Consider the following 14,204-nt stretch of genomic DNA (forward strand, 5'->3'; position numbering starts at 1 on the left):
ATATCACTACACGAAATACCAGTATCTAGACGTATGTACGAGCTAGAACTAAAAAACACATAATAGTGACATTTTTAGTATGTTCATTTTGCAAATTCTTTCCACAATAATATAGAAAAATATCCAAATTATTATTATCCAGGCATATTAAGTTCTCAACTGCTTCAAATTTTCCATAGGACAAAATACTATATTCTTTGAATAAGTTCCTTATGGCCTGCATTATATGTTATAATTTGGTGGCCAATAAGATATAAAAGAAAATGAATTGATGGACACCGGATTACAAACGGAAAGAAATAAGAGCTATACTATAATATTCAAAATGAAGAGGAACTTGCGAACTTATCGTTTGACGTTGATTGAAATTGAGAAACAATTGGACCCCACAATCTAATACTAAATATGAAATATTAGATTTTAAACAAATGACATGAAAATAAAATATTGATTAAAAACATGTAGCAGTTTATCATGATTATCCACATTGATTTAGAAACTCATAATTAGGCATTTTACATATTCATATGATTTCAAACCAGCATTACCTTGGGACTTCTTTTAATTCTTAGCAATCAGTTATATAGTACATCATTTTTTTGCTGTTCAGCATGAGTAGTTAGCTATCCTCTTAATAGAAGGTATATGGTATTCTTTTTTGCTTTCTTAGATTCCGTGGTATTGTTTTTTGGTTGATACACCATTGGAGATCTAACATGTATTGTTCTACTTCCAAAAAAATACATGTATAGTTATCTCTTGTCATAGCAAGTTATAATTGTGAACATTCAAACAAAGCGATGTTGCATTAGATGGCATGTAACACATGTTTGATCACATCGACAAAATATATTTCGGAGAAGATAATCGATCTATTGTCATAATAATGATCAAAACATATAGTAGTAGAAACATATTAAAACATCTTATATTTATTTACAAATGGAGTGTAATATATATGCAAAGATCAGTGGCATACATTTATACGGAAATGTTGTAGTAGCATCCATTGTAATAACATGTGACTTAGATCACTACCAGTTACATGAAAAATGCTTCACGGCCTTGTATATTACCACCAAGCCCTCCTAGCGAGTGGAGTTACTTCCGTCCAACCGAAAAACTGCCCCCATTAAAAAACTGGTTTACAATCTATAAAGTAGAACAAAAGAACTGATTAGTAAAGATTAGCTTATTTTTTAAAAACATAGATTTTGGTCCCTTTAGTGAAGGCTAGTTACTAAAGTACAATGCATGAACTGTCTTTCATATGTATATCAATGGTACTTGCTTAAAAAAAGGTACATATATCAACGCTATCCTTTCCTAGCTTTTCTCAAAATGGTTGCAGCAGTGGGAAGCTAGAGGCGCATGCCATGAAGATTTCATTTTACATCAATGACAATGGCAAGCTATAATAGATAGGAGAAAACATGCATGATCCTTTCTGGTACAAACATCATGTTGACGTAAATTACATTGGCATGGAGGACATTGAGTCCAATGATTCTAAAGAGTTCTTCTAGTGTGTTAGATATGTACAAAAAACATATAGAATGAGAGCACACAGTATGAAGAGAATATGATTAATTAGTGTTCTGTGTTGTATCAGACTTGTAGTGAGAGAAGTAAAAATTAGGTGTAAAATGTGTTGGTTTCTACCAGAAACGCATGTATAGATAAATATTCTACCATAGGATCAAGATTCCTACATTGCTCGGAGCAGGTAACAAAAGTGGTGGCTGCCATGGGCTTTCCGCATTTTGTCTATTCTCCACAAACGAAAATAATAGTCTGAAGTATAACTTTATCACAATACACACCTTTATCCACTGGGTTCACCATTATGAGTAGAAAATACATGTCATTTTAGTTTACTTACAAAATTATGTTGTCAACAAAAGGCAAGCATGCATAAGCACTCCATGATTCTTGTACAAATTACATACTGGAAGCGAAACAATTTTCGATGAATTAAAGAAAAGGCTCTATGATTTATCTATAAATTATTTAATGGAGCTCGTCAAATACCTTACTGGATTATTAAGATGCTATCATGTTTCTCTCCAATCTAGCTACATTGCAACGCCAGAAGTAATTTCACTCGTGAGAAGTTTATTCTGAAACATAGTAAATTGCCAATTAATCATTACTGATCCCTTTATAGTATACATTTAAGGAAAAACTTGTCAGGACATAAAATACATTTGATTCTTGGAAGTGGCACTACCTTACTACAATATGTTACAATAATAGGCATACTTCTAATTTCTATAATTTATTGAACATCACATTGAAATGCTCTGTACACAGTGATTATGATCAACTTCAGTTATAAAAATCACTGTGAGATGCACTACCAATCTGAAACTAACTCTGTATGACATTCAGAGCATCATATTAAGGGCTTGAATTTACTAAATGGCAAAAAAGACAGATTAACTACCTGTGTGCTGATCCATAACATATACATCACAGACAACTCTTGCAGGTCATATCTAATGAACCGCCGAATTAATACAAATGTGTTGTTTGTCAAACCTGTCATGCTTTTGTTCATAGTAAACTTGGTATATCCATCTCTAAACTTGCATACTACATGCCTAACTGTTGCAGCACCAAGATTTGACCTACTGTTAGTGTTGTGACCAGCAGTGTGATTTTGTGGCTTATATAACGTCTGGAATGATAGAATGATAAGAACAATTTGTAGGTGAAGTACATTCGTACTATTGTTAATATTAGATTTAACTTTTCTAGTAAAAATATATTTCTTGCTCTGGATTATTAATCCGGCAGTCATACTATAATCATCATTCATCAGTATAGGTTCCACTATTGTTTGTAAACTCTGCAGACTATATGTATATGGCTAGGTAATGACAACATAAGGTGTGGTTGCAGGCACAAAGTAAAAGACCATGGCGAAGTACCCAAAACACATGATCTTCTAAATAAATTTTGAAACAGAATAGCTTGCTACTTTACTCATGGTTTGGCATGTGGATTATACAGTGGCGTACCTCAGGTGGAGCACTGGCGGTCCTGTTCCGTCGAAGTTGTACATCGTTGTTCCAGAGAAAATTGTAGAACAGCAAGATTGGATACTTCTGTATAGGGGCTTGAGGCCATCTTTGATGTGGCAAAGAGAGTGTTCCATGTCGAGTCCATCTCCAACACACATTAATGACGTGCTTGAGCAGGACAAAACATCAGAGTTGGCGACGCCCTCCATTTTTGCAGCCCGCATAGGCACCTCGACTTGCTCCCCTCACAGGATGGCGGAGCTCTCATGGGTGTTCAGGGAGTAGAGCGGCATGGATGGGGGTGTGACCACGGTGAAGAGCGCGGGAGCAGCTTTTCTAGTAAAATAGCTTTCTTGTTCTGAATTATTAATCCGGCAATCATACCATAATCATCAACCATCATTATTGGTTTCACTCTTGTTTGTAAACTCTGCAGACTATCCGTATATGGCAAGTTAATGACGATAGAAGCTATGGTTGCAGGCACACAGTAAAAGATCATGGTGAAGTATAAAACCCAAAACACATGCTCTTCCAAATAAATTTTGAAACATAATAGCTTGCTACTTTACTCATGGTTTGGCATGTGGATTATACAATGGTGTACCTCGGGTGTAGCACTGGCGGTTAGTGTTCCATCAAAATTGTACATCGTTCTTATAGAGAAAATGGTAGAACGGCAAAGCTGAATACTTCCACATAGGGGCTTGAGGCCATCGTTTATGTGTCAAAGAGAGCGTTCCATGTGGAGTCCATGTCCAACGCCCATTAATTAATGACGTGCTCGACCAGGACACAAAATCCAAGTCGGGGACGCCCTCTGTTTTTGCAGCCCACATAGGCACCTCGACTTCTATATAGCCAGAAGGTATGCATGCTATACATGACCAGTTTTATTCAAAAATAGCTACAGAGATAAAACAGTTCATCTATGGGGGGAGCGACTACCTGTGGTGAGTGCCAACCACATCAGTATACATGGACGATGTCATTTGGACAAAACGATGATATTGTTGTTATTATTTCAATGAAGTACTGGTTGTCTCCGGTAGCTTGATATGCTAGATATATACTCCAAGTATCTGCAAAATGGTGCCATGCATCTTAGTATCCATAGGGAAAACATCTATAGACGACTATCAGATTTGATGACATTAGTTATAATAAAGAGAGAAGAAATATAATTGGTGTTGTTGATATAGGCCGTGAGTTGCGAGTCACATGGCACGAAGACACGGGCGCATAGATTTAGCGAATCTGACTTCCCAATCAGGTTCCGGCAAGATGTGCCAGTACATGTACGTGCGCACAACCATATATACAAATTAAAAGAGAAGTATTTCTTCTAGCATCTAGCACACACATGTGAGATTGAATTGAATGCAATTAATAGGTTCTTGATCATACATGCCTTCAGATCCACGAAGCTCGACTTGAACATAAATATAGACGTACGTGTACAACCTCCTAATCCAGCATGAACTACCGGCATGGATGGGGGCGTGACCACGGTGAAGAGCGCGGGAGCGCAGTGGAGGTCGGGGAGGGAGGTGGGTCATCAGAGCTTCTCCAGAGGTCGGGTGGTGAGGACGCAGGACCATTGGTGGAGATCGGGATGGGAGGACTGTCGCTGGAGGTCGGGGTAGAGGGGGCGCAGGACCACCGCGGAGGTAGGGGTGGGAGGTGGCGGCGGAGATCGAGGTAGGCTGGTGGCGCTTCAGGAGGAGCGAGGGCGTGGTTGTGCTTCAGGGAGGAGGCGGAGATGGAGGAGGAGCGAGGGCGTGGCTGCGCTTCGGGGAGGAGGCGGAGATGGAGAAGGTTGGATGGCTTGTTGGGCCATAGAATGGCTAACCCCATGTAGGAGACACGTGAGATTGGGAATTTCCCCAGGCTAAAAATGAAGGCTCATATGATACTCCTACAACCGTGATCAGATTTAATCTGGACCGTAATAATTCGGTCCCACTGGATAAACGGATGGTAATTTCTAATTAACGTGGTAATTTCTAGGGAGTCTAGGATTAGTATAGGTATATAGATATATAGATAGATATTGATAGATTGTCCCAAAACAAAGAGAAAGCCCAAAAATAGAAGGCCCAAAAATAAAAATAAAAAGGGGCAATGCTACTATCCTTTTTTCCACACTTGTGCTTCAAAGTATCACCATGATCTTTATGATAGAGAGTCTCTTGTTTTGTTATTTTCATATACTAGTGGGAATTTTTCATTATAGAACTTGGCTTGTATATTCCAACAATGGGCCTCCTCAAGTGCCCTAGGTCTTCGTGAGCAAGCAAGTAGGATGCACACTCACTTAGTTTCTTTTGTTGGCTTTCATACATTTATAGCTCTAGTGCATCCATTGCATGGCAATCCCTACTCCTTGCATTGACATCAATTGATGGGTATCTCCCTAGCCCATTGATTATCCGCGTCAATGTGAGACTTTCTCCTTTTTGTCTTCTCCACATAACCCCTTTCATTATATTGTATTCCACCCATAGTGCTATATCCATGGCTCACGCTCATGTATTGCGTGAACGTTGAAAAAAGTTTGAGATTACTAAAGTATGAAACAATTGCTTGGCTTGTCATCGGGTTTGTGCATGATGAGAGCATTCTTGTGTGACGAAAATGGAGCATGACCAAACTATATGATTTTGTAGGGCTGCACTTTCTTTGGCCATGTTATTTTGAGAAGACATGGTTTCTTAGTTAGTATGCTTGAAGTATTATTATTTTTATGTCAATATTAAACTTTTATCTTGAATCTTTCGGATCTGAAAATTCATGCCACAATAAAGAAAATTACATTGAGAAATATGTTAGGAAGCATTCCACATCAAAATTCTGTTTTTATCATTTACCTACTCGAGGACGAGTAGGAATTAAGCTTGGGGATGCTTGATACGTCTCCAACGTATCTATAATTTTTGATTGCTCCATGCTATTATATATTCTGTTTTGGATGTTTAATGGGCTTATTTATATACTTTTATATTATTTTTGGGACTAACCTATTAACCGGAGGCCCAGCCCAAATTGTTGTTTTGTTGCCTATTTCAGTGTTTCACAGAAAAGAATATCAAACGGAGTCCAAACGGAATGAAACCTTTGGGAGCGTGATTTTTGGAACAAACGTGATCCAGAGGACTTGGAGTGGATGTCAAGCAACCAACGAGGAAGCCATGAGGAAGGGGCGCGACTACCCCCTGGGTGCGCCCTCCACCCTCGTGGGCCCCTCGTGGCTCCACCGACCTACTTCTTTCTCCTATATATACCTACGTACCCTGAAAACATAAGGGAGCACCACGAAAACCTAATTCCACCCTGCCACCTTCTGTACCTGTGAGATCCCATCTTGGGGCCTTTTCTGGTGCTCCACCGGAGGGGGCATTGATCACGGAGGGCTTCTACATCAACACCATAGCCTCTCTGATGATGTGTGAGTAGTTTACTTCAGACCTTCGGGTCCATAGTTATTAGCTAGGTGGCTTCTTCTCTCTCTTTGGATCTCAATACAAAGTTCTCCTCGATTCTCTTGGAGATCTATTCGATATAATCTTCTTTTGCGGTGTGTTTGTCGAGATCCGATGAATTGTGGGTTTATGATCAAGATTATCTATGAACAATATTTGAATCTTCTCTGAATTATTTTATGTATGATTGGTTATCTTTGCAAGTCTCTTCGAATTTTCAGTTTGGTTTGGCCTACTAGATTGATCTTTCTTGCAATGGGAGAAGTGCTTAGCTTTGGGTTCAATCTTGCGGTGCTCGATCCCAGTGACAGTAGGGGAAATGACACGTATTGTATTGTTGCCATCGAGGATAAAAAGATGGGGTTTATATCATATTGCATGAGTTTATCCCTCTACATCATGTCATCTTCCTTAAAGCTTTACTCCGTTCTTTTGAATTTAATACTCTAGATGCATGCTGGATAGCGGTTGATGTGTGGAGTAATAGTAGTAGATGCAGGCAGGAGTTGGTCTACTTGTCACGGACGTGATGCCTATATACATGATCATACCTAGATATTCTCATAACTATGCTCAATTCTATCAATTGCTCAACCGTAATTTGTTCACCCACCATAATACTTATGCTATCTTGAGAGAAGCCACTAGTGAAACCTATGGCCCCCGGGTCTATCTTCCATCATATTAATCTCCTATCAACTAGCTATTTCTGGCACCGTTTATTTTGCAATCTTTACTTTCAATCTATATCATAAAAATACCAAAAATATTTATCTTATGATTATTATCTCTATCAGATCTCACTCTTGCAAGTGGCCGTGAAGGGATTGACAAGCCCTTTATCGTGTTGGTTGCGAGGTTCTTATTTGTTTGTGTAGGTACGAGGTGACTTGCGCGTGGTCTCCTACTAGATTGATACCTTGGTTCTCGAAAAATGAGGGAAATACTTACGCTGCTTTGCTCCATCACCCTTTCCTCTTCAAGGGAAAACCAACGCATGCTCAAGAGGTAGCACTAGGCGGGGCATAGGCACGCGCGTGGAGGCGTGGCCAGAGCGGTGCAATGTGTGCGGGGGATGGAGGTCACGGCGAGCGCGACATGGGGTGCAGCGGGGGCCGGTCTGGCAGGGCGAGTGTCGGTGTCAAAACCGGTGGATCTCGGGTAGGGGGTCCCGAACTGTGCGTCTAGGCCGGATGGTAACAGGAGGCAAGGGACACGAAGTTTTACCCAGGTTCGGGCCCTCTTGATGGAGGTAAAACCCTATGTCCTGCTTGATTAATATTGATGATATGGGCAGTACAAGAGTAGATCTACCACGAGATCGGAGAGGCTAAACCCTAAAAGCTAGCCTATGGTATGATTGTTGTTTTGTATGTTGTCCTACGGACTAAAATCCTCCGGTTTATATAGACACCGGAGAGGGTTAGGGTTACACAAAGTCGGTTACAATGGTAGGAGATCACCATATCCGTATCGCCAAGCTTGCCTTCCACGCCAAGGAAAGTCCCTTCCGGACACGGGACGAAGTCTTCAATCTTGTATCTTCATAGTCCAGGAGTCCGGATGAAGGTATAGTCCGGCCATCCGGACACCCCCTAATCCAGGACTCCCTCAGCGAGGCTGGCGAGCGCCGGCGGCCACCGTACGAGCGGCAACAGCAGAGGAAGGCGAGCTGTGGTGCTGCGGAAGCAGAGAGAGAGGAGGGAGGCGGCGGCTCACATCGAGCCTGTAGGGTACTGCTACCTCTTTTAGCACTGCGTTAGTTTTTCCCGAAGAGGAAGGGATGATGCAGCAAAGTAGCGTAAGTATTTCCCTTAGTTTTTGAGAACCAAGGTATCAATCCAGTAGGAGGCTACGCGCGAGTCCCTCGCACCTGCACAAAACAAATAAATCCTCGCAACCAACGCAAATAGGGGTTGTCAATCCCTATAGGGCCACTTACGAGAGTGAGATCTGATAGATATGATAAGATAATATTTTTGGTATTTTTATGATAAAGATGCAAAGTAAAATAAACGCAAAGTAAATAGCAAAGTAACTAACTAAGTAGTAGGAGATTGATATGATAAAGATAGACCCGGGGGCCATAGGTTTCACTAGTGGCTTCTCTTGAGAGCATAAGTATTCTAAGGTGGGTGAACAAATTACTATTGAGCAATTGACAGTGAAGGAAATGTTGGGGATCGTAGCAGAAATTAAAAAATTTCTACACATCACCAAGATCAATCTATGGAGTATTGTAGCAACGAGGGGAATAGGAGTGCATGTACATACCCTTGTAGATCGCGAGCGGAAGCGTTCAAGTGAACAGGGATGACGGAGTCGTACTCGCCGTGATCCAAATCACCGATGACCAAGTGCCGAACGGACAGCACCTCCGCGTTCAACACACGTACGGTTGGGAAGACGTCTCCTCCTTCTTGATCCATCAAGGGGGAAGGAGAGCTTGATGAAGATCCAGCAGCACGACGGCGTGGTGGTGGATGCAGCAGGATCCCGGCAGGGCTTCGCCAAGCACAAGCGGGGAGGAGAGGTGTTACGGAGAGAGAGGGAGACGCCAAGAGCAAAGGTGCGGCTGCCCTCCCTCCCTTCCACTATATATAGGGGCTAGGGGGGCCGCATGCCCCCTTGGAGATCCCATCTAAAAGGGGGGGGCCCTGGGGGCAACGGCCCCCTTAGGGTTTCCAACCAGGGGGGGCGCATGCCCCTCGGGGGGCAATGGCCCCCCTAGGGTTTCCAACCCTAGGCGCCTTGGGCCCTTGGGTGGGCGCACCAGCCCATCAGGGGCTGGTTCCCACGCCACTTCAGCCCATGGGGCCCTCCGGGATAGGTGGCCCCATCCGGTGGACCCCCGGGACCCTTCCGGTGGCCGAAACTGGACTTCCTATATATAAATCTTTACCTCCGGACCATTCCGGAACTCCTCGTGACATCCGGGATCTCATCCGGGACTCCGAACAACTTTCGGGTTACTGCATACTAACATCTCTACAACCCTAGCGCCACCGAACCTTAAGTGTGTAGACCCTACGGGTTCGGGAGACACACAGACATGACCGAGACGCCTCTCCGGTCAATAACCAACAGCGGGATCTGGATACCCATGTTGGCTCCCACATGCTCCTCGATGATCTCATCGGATGAACCACGATGTCGAGGACTTAATCAATCCCATATTCAATTCCCTTTGCCAATCGTTGTGTTACTTGCCCGAGACTCGATCGTCGGTATCCCAATACCTTATTCAATCTCGTTACCGGCAAGTCACTTTACTCGTACCGTAATGCATGATCCCGTGACCAACCCCTTGGTCACATTGATCTCATTATGATGATGCATTACCGAGTGGGCCCAGAGATACCTCTCCATCATACGGAGTGACAAATCCCAGTCTCGATTCGTGCCAACCCAACAGACACTTTCGGAGATACCTGTAATGTACCTTTATAGTCACCCAGTTACGTTGTGACGTTTGGCACACCCAAGGCACTCCTACGGTATCCGGGAGTTGCACAATCTCATGGTCTAAGGAAATGATACTTGACATTCAGAAAAGCTACAGCAAACGAACTACACGATCTTTGAGCTAAGCTTAGGATTGGGTCTTGTCCATCACATCATTCTCCTAATGATGTGATCCCGTTATCAATGACATCTAATGTCCATAGTCAGGAAACCATGACTATCCTTTGATCAATGAGCTAGTCAACTAGAGGCTCACTAGGGACGTGTTGTGGTCTATGTATTCACACATGTATTACGATTTCCGGATAATACAATTATAGCATGAATAATAGACAATTATCATGAACAAGGAAATATAATAATCATTTTATTATTGCCTCTAGGGCATATTTCCAACAGTCTCCCACTTGCACTAGAGTCAATCATCTAGTTACATTGTGATGAATCGAACACCCATGGAATTCTGGTGTTGATCATGTTTTGCTCTAGGGAGAGGTTTAGTCTACAGATCTGCTACATTCAGGTCCGTATGTACTTTACAAATTTCTATGTCTCCATTTTGAACACTTTCACGAATGGAGTTGAAGCGATGCTTGATATGCCTGGTCTTCCTGTGAAACCCGGGCTCCTTGGCAAGGGCAATAGCTCCAGTGTTGTCACAGAAGAGAGTCATCGGCCCCGACGCATTGGGTATGACTCCTAGGTCGGTGATGAACTCCTTCACCCAGATTGCTTCTTGTGCTGCCTCTAAGGCTGCCATGTATTCTGCTTCACATGTAGATCCCACCACGACACTTTGCTTAAAACTGCACCAGCTTACTGCCCCACCATTCAAAATATACACGTATTCGGTTTGTGACTTACAGTCATCCAGATCTGTGTCGAAGCTAGCGTCGACGTAACCCTTTACGATGAGCTCTTCGCCACCTCCATAAATGAGAAACATATCCTTGGTCCTTTTCAGGTACTTCAGGATGTTTTTGACCGCTGTCCAGTGTTCCTTGCCGGGATTACTTTGGTACCTACCTACCAAACTTACGGCAAGGTTTGCATCAGGTCTGGTACACAACATGGCATACATAATAGACCCTATGGCTGAGGCATAGGGGATGACAGTCATCTCTTCTATATCTTTTGCCATGGTCGGGCATTGAGCCGTGCTCAATCGCACACCTTGCAATACAGGCAAGAACCCCTTCTTGGACTGATCCATATTGAACTTCTTCAATATCTTGTCAACGTACGTACTTTGTGAAAGACCGATGAGGCGTCTCGATCTATCTCTATAGATCTTGATGCCTAATATATAAGCAGCTTCTCCAAGGTCCTTCATTGAAAAACACTTGTTCAAATAGGCCTTTATGCTTTCCAAGAATTCTATATCATTTCCCATCAACAGTATGTCATCCACATATAATATGAGAAATGCTACAGAGCTCCCACTCACTTTCTTGTAAACGCAGGCTTCTCCATAAGTCTGCATAAACCCAAACGCTTTGATCATCTCATCAAAGCGAATGTTCCAACTCCGAGATGCTTGCACCAGCCCATAGATTGAGCGTTGGAGCTTGCACACCTTGTTAGCATTCTTAGGATCGATAAAACCTTCCGGCTGCATCATATACAATTCTTCCTTAAGAAAGCCGTTAAGGAATGCCGTTTTGACGTCCATTTGCCATATCTCATAATCATAGAATGCGGCAATTGTAACATGATTCGGACGGACTTCAGCTTCGCTACGGGTGAGAAAGTCTCATCGTAGTCAACCCCTTGAACTTGTCGATAACCCTTAGCGACAAGTCGAGCCTTATAGATGGTCACATTACCATCCGCGTCTGTCTTCTTCTTAAAGATCCATTTATTTTCTATGGCTCGCCGATCTTCGGGCAAGTCAGTCAAAGTCCATACTTTGTTTTCATACATGGATTCTATCTCGGATTTCATGGCTTCTAGCCATTTGTTGGAATCTGGGCCCGCCATCGCTTCTTCATAGTTCGAAGGTTCACCGTTGTCTAACAACATGATTTCCAAGACAGGGTTGCCGTACCACTCTGGTGCGGAACGTGTCCTTGTGGACCTACGAAGTTCAGTAGGAGCTTGATCCGAAGTATCTTGATCATCATCATTAACTTCCTCTCTAATCGGTGCAGGCACCACAGGAACATTTTCCTGAGCTGCGCTACTCTCTGCTTCAAGAGGCAGTACTTCATCAAGCTCTACTTTCCTCCCACTTACTTCTTTTGAGAGAAACTCCTTCTCTAGAAAGGATCCATTCTTGGCAACGAAGATCTTGCCTTCAGATCTTAGGTAGAAGGTATACCCAATGGTTTCCTTAGGGTATCCTATGAAGATGCATTTTTCTGACTTGGGTTCGAGCTTTTCAGGTTGAAGTTTCTTGACATAAGCATCGCATCCCCAAAGTTTTAGAAACGATAGCTTAGGTTTCTTCCCAAACCATAATTCATACGATGTCGTCTCAACGGATTTTGACGGAGCCCTATTTAAAGTGAATGCGGCAGTCTCTAAAGCATAGCCCCAAAATGATAGCGGTAAATCGGTAAGAGACATCATAGATCGCACCATATCTAATAGAGTGCGATTACGACGTTCGGACACACCATTACGCTGAGGTGTTCCAGGCGGCGTGAGTTGTGAAACTATTCCACATTTTCTTAAGTGTGTGCCAAATTCGTGACTCAAGTATTCTCCCCCATGATCTGATTGCAAGAACATGATTTTCCTGTCACGTTGATTCTCAACCTCACTCTGAAATTCCTTGAACTTTTCAAATGTCTCAGACTTGTGTTTCATTAAGTAGACATACCCATATCTACTCAAGTCATCAGTGAGGGTGAGAATATAACGATAGCCACCGCGAGCCTCAACACTCATTGGACCGCACACATCAGTATGTATGATTTCCAATAAGTCGGTTGCTCGCTCAATTGTTCCTGAGAACGGAGTCTTGGTCATTTTACCCATGAGGCATGGTTCGCACGTGTCAAATGATTCGTAATTAAGAGACTCTAAAAGTCCATCTGCATGGAGCTTCTTCATGCGTTTGACACCTATGTGATCAAGGCGGTAGTGCCACAAGTATGTGGGACTATCATTATCAACCTTACATCTTTTGGTATTCACACTATGAATATGTGTAGCATTACGCTCGAGATTCATTAAGAATAAACCATTCACCATCGGAGCATGACCATAAAACATATCTCTCATATAAATAGAACAACCATTATTCTCGGATTTAAATGAGTAGCCATCTCGAATTAAACGAGATCCTGATACAATGTTCATGCTCAAAGCTGGCACTAAATAACAAGTATTGAGGTTTAAAACTAATCCCGTAGGTAAATGTAGAGGTAGCGTGCCGACGGCGATCACATCGACCTTGGAACCATTCCCGACGCGCATCGTCACCTCATCCTTCGCCAGTCTCCGTTTATTCCGCTGCTCCTGCTTTGAGTTACAAATGTGAGCAACCGCACCGGTATCAAATACCCAGGAGCTACTACGAGTACTGGTAAGGTACACATCAATTACATGTATATCACATATACCTTTCGTGATGCCGGCCTTCTTGTCCACTAAGTATTTGGGGCAGTTCCGCTTCCAGTGACCACTTCCCTTGCAATAAAAACACTAAGTCTCGGGCTTGGGTCCATTCTTTGGCTTCTTCCCGGCAGCTTGCTTACCGAGCGCGGCAACTCCCTTGCCGTCCTTCTTGAAGTTCTTCTTACCCTTGCCTTTCTTGAACTTAGAGGTTTTATTCACCATCAACATTTGATGTTCCTTTTTGACTTCTATCTCTGCTGATTTCAGCATTGCAAATACTTCAGGAATGGTCTTTTCCATCCCCTGCATATTGAAGTTCATCACAAAGCTCTTGTAGCTCGGTGGAAGCGACTAAAGGATTCTGTCAATGACCGCGTCATCCGGGAGATTAACTCCCAGCTGAGTCAAGCGGTTATGCAAACCAGACATTTTGAGTATGTGCTCACTGACAGAACTATTTTCCTCCATCTTACAGCTGAAGAACTTGTCGGAGACTTCATATCTCTCGACCCGGGCATGAGCTTGAAAAACCATTTTCAGCTCTTCGAACATCTCATATGCTCCGTGTCTCTCAAAACGCTTTTGGAGCCCCGGTTCTAAGCTGTAAAGCATGCCGCACTGAACGAGGGAGTAATCATCAGCACGTGTCTGCCAAGCGTTCATAACG

At 42.9% G+C, this 14,204-nt stretch overlaps 1 long non-coding RNA gene across 3 annotated transcripts; it reads right to left on the reverse strand.

Moving 5' to 3' along the window:
* Window positions 1-900: 900 nt before the first annotated feature.
* Window positions 901-4,886, reverse strand: LOC123189314 (uncharacterized). Of its 3 annotated transcripts, none has more exons than XR_006495701.1 (4): window positions 4,482-4,886; window positions 3,024-4,108; window positions 2,032-2,120; window positions 901-1,152 (listed from the first exon to the last, which is right to left on the reverse strand). It is a non-coding gene; the product is annotated as an uncharacterized lncRNA (long non-coding RNA). The 3 variants fall into 3 exon arrangements; XR_006495700.1 differs by having other exon boundaries at window positions 4,434-4,886; XR_006495699.1 differs by lacking the exon at window positions 4,482-4,886 and having other exon boundaries at window positions 3,024-4,427.
* Window positions 4,887-14,204: the final 9,318 nt, after the last annotated feature.

Source organism: Triticum aestivum, chromosome 2A (genome assembly GCF_018294505.1).
Source record: "Triticum aestivum cultivar Chinese Spring chromosome 2A, IWGSC CS RefSeq v2.1, whole genome shotgun sequence".
Lineage (NCBI taxonomy): Eukaryota > Viridiplantae > Streptophyta > Magnoliopsida > Poales > Poaceae > Triticum > Triticum aestivum.